This window comes from Acomys russatus, chromosome 18 (assembly GCF_903995435.1).
Source record: "Acomys russatus chromosome 18, mAcoRus1.1, whole genome shotgun sequence".
NCBI lineage: Eukaryota > Metazoa > Chordata > Mammalia > Rodentia > Muridae > Acomys > Acomys russatus.
Window position 1 is genome coordinate 10791756 of NC_067154.1, and position 7091 is coordinate 10798846.

General features: G+C 42.4%; 1 pseudogene; it reads right to left on the reverse strand.

Annotated features, from left to right (window-relative positions):
• Positions 1-1068: 1068 nt before the first annotated feature.
• LOC127201989 (uncharacterized) lies at positions 1069-1405 on the reverse strand (annotated as a pseudogene).
• Positions 1406-7091: the final 5686 nt, after the last annotated feature.

The following is a 7091-nucleotide window of genomic DNA, read 5'->3' on the forward strand; positions in this document are numbered from 1 at the left end:
TATTTTCTTTGCAGTTGCTGTTAAGAAATTAAAATAATTCAAAACCTAATTAAAAAAACCTACTTGTTATTCATTTAATTTTCTTCTAGAAGGGAAAGCGCTCATTAATTATTTATTTTTAAAGATAATTTTTTCATACTTCATTAAATGACACTTTAGAGAATGTAAAAAAATAAATCCCTCTGAGGTGGAAATGGCTAAATTTGAGGAAAGTTCAGACTTTTCTTTGTTGCCTTTAATTTAAGTTCTTTTAAACAAATATGCAGTAAAAGAGCAAAGATATGCTAAAGGGGGCCTGACTTGGGGGTGTTCTAAGATTGAACAAGGTGGTAAGAAGTAAGATTGGATGATGTTACAGGGAAGAAACTTCTGCTCTGTCTGGGTTTTCTCTGGGTAGTCCGCATGGGTTTTTGAGAGCTCAGGGTTTTTGAGAGCTCCGTGCTCAGTGCTGAGCTGAGTGCTCAGCTGGGTGGAGCTATCTATGCCTGAGCACTGATGATTCTGATGAGCAACATTCACCGTGAGATCACGTAAGGAATGCCTTCTGGGCACGGCTCACTCTCTCTGTCCCAGCTGTCTGCTAATCCAGATGTAGAACTCTTCTTCTTCTTTTTTTTTTTTTTTAAAGATTTATTTATTTATTAGTATATACACTGTGTTCTGCCTGCATGTACATCTGACAGCCAGAAGAGGGCATCAGAGCACATTACAGATGGTTGTGAACCACCATGTGGTTGCAGGGAATTGAACTCAGGACCTTTGGAAGAGCAGGCGGCACTCTTAACCACTGAGCCATCTCTCCAGCGCCCCCCCTTTTTTTTTTTTTGCTTACCATGCAACAAAACCTTTATTAACATTTTTAACAGAGGTTCAGCTATTTTTAAAAATATTTTATTCATTGATTCATATTACATCTCAATTGTTATCCCATCCCTTGTATCCTCCCATTCCTCCCTCCTTCCCTCCCATTTTCCCCTTACATCCTCTCCCCTATGACTGTGACTGAGGGGGACCTCCTCCCCCTGTATATGCTCATAGGGTATCAAGTCTCTTCATGGTAGCAGAGGCTCAGCTATTATTGAAACTTGTAATTCCTAAACTTAAATTAGGGCAAATGGCTAGAGTGCAGAGTGATGCCATCACTGCCCACGGGGAGTGCAGACTGACAAATGAATAGCCACCCCTCAGACAGAGGACCAGGTACAGGGTTGACTCTTTCTGGATATTGTAATCAGAAAGGGTGCGGCCATCTTCCAGCTGCTTGCCAGCAAAGATGAGCCTCTGCTGGTTAGGGGGGGATGCCCTCCTTATCCTGGATCTTGGCCTTCACGTTCTCCATGATGTCATTGGGCTTCGCCTCCAGGGTGATGGTCTTGCCAGTCAGGATCTTCACAAAAATTTGCATTTTGACCTGCTAACGAATGTGATGAAACCACAAACCGGCAGAAGCGTGGAAAGACCTAAACGAAGGAACCGATGAACCAGACAAAAGCTCTCGTCACTGCCAGATGTCCAACTCTCAGCTCCCTCTCCAGCACCATGTTGGCCTGCACACTTGCTTCCTGCCATGATGATAATGGACTAAACTTCTGAACTGTAAGCCAGCCCCTATTAAATGCTTTCCTTTATAAGAGTTGCTGTGGTCATGGTGTCCCTTCACAGCAATAGAAACCCTAACTAAGGCAGGCCATAAGAGAAAAGAGTGCTTGTTATTAAAGGGTGGCAGAGCAGAGCTCTTGTTACCTTCCTAGAACATGGCTGTGCACCAAAGTGCCACCGAATCCCCTGTCTGTGTGCAGTGATTTCACCACAGCATTTGACCATTTGGTCAGGGCTGAACAGTACCTGTTACCCAGGTTGCTATAGGTTCTGGGGATTTTTACAGATTTGAAAGATACAATCCTTTAAGGGTGATCAAAACCTGGGGACTGGAGAGATGGCTCAGTGGTTAAGAGTGCTTGTTGCTCTTGAGGGCTAGGGTTCAGTTCAAAGCACCCACATGGTAGCTCACAACCATCTGTAACTGCAGTTCCAGGAGAGCTGACGCCATCTTCTGACCTCTTCAGGCACCAGGCATTCACATAGTACCCACGCAGATAGGCAGGCAAAACACCCTTACAGATTATAAACAAAACAAAACAAAGACAAAACCCAAAAAGCCAAAGTGGTCAGTGTTTGAGGAATGACAGCAGAGAACTATTTCTGGTGCCTACAAACATGCATAGAAATGTGCACACATAGTCATTTTCACACACACACACACACACACACACACACACACACACATACATGCACACTCACACACCAGAAGAACAAAGCCATACAGAAAAGCTAGAAGTGTGCAATTCACTAGTGATTTAATCACTACAGGCATCTGGGAGTGGTACTTCAATGCATGAGACTTCCAATTGTGTCTCGTCTATGCAAATGTTGAAACAATGTCTTTGTAGAGAAAAGTGTCGTGTGTGTGGGAAGATGAAGTTCATGCGGTTGCAGAACGCCACCTCCCCATCTTTTCTGTTTCCATACACCCCATCTCCATTGTTTCCCAGGTCTGCACAACAGCCTGGGTTGCCAAAGAACGTGCTATGTTAGTGACGTCAGAGGAAGAAGAACAGACACCGGCTTTGATAAATAAGTCCTTTCCTGAATAACTTGCTGGTGTCTGCTGGTTGTGCCCTGGTGTCTGTCAACAATGTCTGGCCCAGTGGAAGACCTACAGTTTCTACATGATGGAGACACAGTGCAATACTGACCACACTGTCCGTGGAAATAAGTACAGAACTGCTTTCTTGGTCATTTACAGCTCTGATCACTAATCCTTAGTTGTCCCTGTTTGAATGTGTTCATGTGTGCGTGTGCATTTGTGTGCACCATGTGCATGCAGGCCAGAGGTTCACTACTGGGTGTCACCTTAGGTTTTGAGTCAGAGTCTCTCATTGAAGCTGGGTCTTATGGAATCACTTAGTGAGCCAGTGGCCAGTGAGCCACAAGCTCACCATGCTGGGCGCTTTACATGGGTACTGGGATTCTGAGCTCAGGTCTTCAAGGGAACAGTCTTCCTAAACCTCCCATTGCTTTTAAGATGATTTTTCTTGGCCCCTTAATTGTTCACAAGTCCATGTGTGAAGCTCCAGGTTACAATAGAGTCATACACTGCCTTTTCTGTATCCAAACATTACCAGCACCCTATGAGTATGTAGTGGCTTTTCTTTCTTGTGCACCTGACAGAGAGCATGCTGGGAACCAGAAGCAGAAATAAGTGCACAGGGAAGGGAGGCTTAGGTTTTGCAGGGAGACAGATGACAAGAGAAGGCCAAGCTCTGTTCTCTGTCTGACTTGGCCCTTCTCTTCCGCCATTTCCTCCCCACAGTGAGGTCCAGGTAACTGTTCTATGGAAATAGAAATCAAGATTTAGGGCAAATGGCTGTTTGCTCAGCTGGCAGGTGTTCTCAGTCTCTCATCTGTCTACACTGTGAGCCCTGAGCAGAATGGGGCGAGGGGCTTTGTGAGCTGAGCCATGGGCAGCACTGTCAAAAATAATCCTACACAGTGTAAGGTTCCTGGGAACCTTCTCCCATACTGGAATGTGAAGTTGTGCAGAGAAAATCCATAGCATAATTGAAGTCCAACTTCCTGGAAACCCAACAGGTTGGCCGATGACACCAAATTGTTCTTGTGACTGATTTATGGGAATAAATGTGTCATTTGTTGCCAGTTGGGTTCTATTCTTATGTGTCACAAGTATAAAGTGGCCCCATGGGTCACAGATCTTTTGCTAGCTGGTCTCTCTCACTCAACTCTAGATGTCACTGTGAGTTCACGCAGCAGCTGCATCTGCAGGCCTTGCCCTCCTCTGCCCTCCTTGCTGCTGACTCACCCTGTGCAATTCTCTGTCCCCATCTGATGCATGAAGTAAAGCCTTTTAGCAGTTAGAGGAAAAACTGAGAGCTGTGAGGGAGATGTACATGGCAGAGCTGCACACTTGACCCATACATGGAAGGCCAGTGCCTCACACAGCAAGAAGGACTTCATGAGAGGTTTTTGTCCAAGGAAAAAGAGTTCTTGTAACCACATAGGGTATGGTATATTTATGCTGTCCCATGGATTTGGTGTCTCTCTGAGACAGAATGCAAATGCCTACTAAGGATGTTTTGAAAATTCTCAAAATTCCTCTCTTCAGAGGAAGAGACCTTGGTTTCTCCTATTCTGTTTCGAGACCTTGCCGGGAGCAGCAACCAGTCATGGACAATGGAGCTTAAGCCAAAGAAGTAAAGTTGAAAGACAGAGGCCTGGCCAACCCCTCACCCACTCTCTGTTTTTTCAGAGCCATTCAAATTCATATTTCTAGTATGAAAAGCAAAAAAAAGTTTACTTGCTCTTGGTGTAACTGCAGAACTTATCTTCTCGTTTGTGCAATGAATGTCTGGCCTCTGTACCAAGTGCGAGAACAAGCTTCTCTGATGAGGATTGAGAGACGTTCTGTTAGCCGTAAGTTATTAGGATTCATTTTAATACTATGTCTATTTAGCAGAGTACTATATTGGGGTCTCCACTGACGCCTGTGACCTACCTGTCTAGCCACAGGTTCTTGGCTCCTTTAACAGCGTCAGGTATAGGTTCTAGTTCAGGGAGCAGCCCTTAGATACAGTCAGAAAGTGCTTGGTTACTCCCATAACATCCATGCCACTATTGCACCAGTGGCGTTCATGGTGTTGGGAGGTGCTGTGCATGCTGTCGGAGGAGAAGAGCAATTCTCAACCAAACCTAGCTGTGAATCTTGCAAGCTGCAACAGTGGCTGCAACAGTGGCTGGTGTTTTAATAAACAGCATCAAATATTTGCTTTTAAAGACATTCCAAAACTCTCACCTGAAAACTCTCATTTTGCATGGTATTCAGCAATCCTAAATAATTACCTCATAACTGTTGTCCTAATAATATTCCCACACTGAGTTATCTACCTTAGAACCTCCAAATTTGACATGCATTCTGACATTGCCTCATTCTCTGAGATGCCACCTAAATTTTATCGGAGCAGCACTCTTTAACAATGAGCCCAGGTCATGACAACTGGCAGACTGGTGGCACTGGGTCTTTCAGAAGCACCTAAATGCTTACAGATCATTACCTCATTTCTTTCTTCTCAGATCTCTCTAAGCTCTTGGGGGTACCCTCCTTCCTGGGAGACATCTCACTCTCAAGATGCCTAGTGAACATGTCTACATGGTGGACAGTGCAGTGATGTCATCAGCACCATCTGCTTCTCCTTCTCTGGCTAAGGATTGGTTGTGGTTCAAATCTGCTGAAACTCATGTTGAAATACGGCTCCATGGACCGTGTTGAGAGACAGTGGATCTTTCAGAGATGGTTAGATGCTTAAGGAGGCTTGATTTCCTGTCTCAAGGTAGGGTGTTGGCTTCTTACCATGGTAAGTAAATGAGAGCGCTCTTTGAGGAGTCTGGGTTAGTTATCAAAAGAGCAGGTTGTTAATAGGCAAAGCCTCACCCTGTTTCATTTTCTCCACATGCACTTCTACATGGCTGTACTGCATTTTGTCACAAGCCGAAGCTCAAAGCTGAGCCGTTGCTGGCACCATGCTCTTGGTCTTTGTTGCCTCCAGAATCACAAACCAAATCAATCTCTTCACATTATTTTTATATCACTCTATCATGAATGTTTTGTAACATCAACAGTAAGTGAATGAAATTACCCACATAACAAAAAGTTTACACTTGCATATTTCCTTATCATTAAAACCTAAACAGGTACCTAACTTTCTTTCTTCCCCAGTTATGACAATAGACTGTGAGATGGTTAATTCTGAAATATTTTTATTAACACTAACTCATTTCTTTCCTTTATTGCCTAAAAAAATAACCATTTTTCAAGTTGTGTTAATCTAGCCCCAACACCTTTATGGCCCTTCCTTCCTGGTGTTTCTTATTGTTGGCCCAGCCTGTGACTTTCGTCCTGTGCTTCTTTGTTATTTTCAGAGTCTCCTTTAAGCTTGTATTGAAATTTATGAATCTCTTTCCCCAGAAAAATGTAACTGCACACGTGCACTTGAAAATTTGAGTGTAAGGCCATGAAATTCACAGAAGTGCTAAAGCCAAGATTGACGTCCCAACATTTCTTTTTGTTTATAATATCATCATTTTTATTCTATTCATGTGGCCCTCATGTTAATCTTTTTTTTTTTTTTACATTCATAATGTTTTATTCTTAAGAACCTCTTCCAAGCTGAATCCAAAAATCTGGTTTTTCAGTTTTAATTTTCTCCTTGTTTTTTTCTTTTACCAGTTTTTCAAAAACTTCTTTGTCTTGGATTTGAAAATGCTGCCATTTTTATTTGTGATTTCTCTAGTTAGTTGCTTGGCAGCCCTTTGCTTTCATTTTCTCCTGTTGATCTCCATTGTAATTAGCAATAGGCTCACTCCTCTGATGTTTCTTCAGTCAGTAAACTTTTTTGGAGGAGAACAACATATTTTTGATTTTTCCAAATCCACGTCTTTTACCAGACTTGCCATCACTTTAGTATATAATAGCCAGCTTATGTGCTTGACTGCTATTACTTCCGTTTCAGCATTTGCCAAATAGACATTAACTATGCCTGTAAGGAGCTCACCAGTTCGTTGCCATGCGACAGTGTCATTGATACTGTTTAAGCAAGCCAAGGGTGGGTATAATTGATGATAAATAGGCAATGTCTTATTCTTTAGAAAATGGCAGAGATGCCAACAAGAAGACAGTAGAACTTAGAAAGCCTACCTCATCAAAGAGGAATAATCATGTTAATCTTTTTAATGTCACCCCATATAAAAGATTGCCAATGACTTCTTAAACCTCAGAATAAAAATTGAACCTTGTTTGGGTGTTCCGAAGGACTTTCTCCAATTCTGTGAAAGATTCAAATTACCTTTTCATTTTTATCCCCTCAAACACAGATATAAAATAAAATCAATAATAATAACAATAATAACAATAATAATAATAATAATAATTGCATATTGGTTGAGGACTTTTATATACAAGATTGCTTTGTGTTGGGTGCATTCATACTAAACTTGCCCATCCCTTGACTCTTGATGGT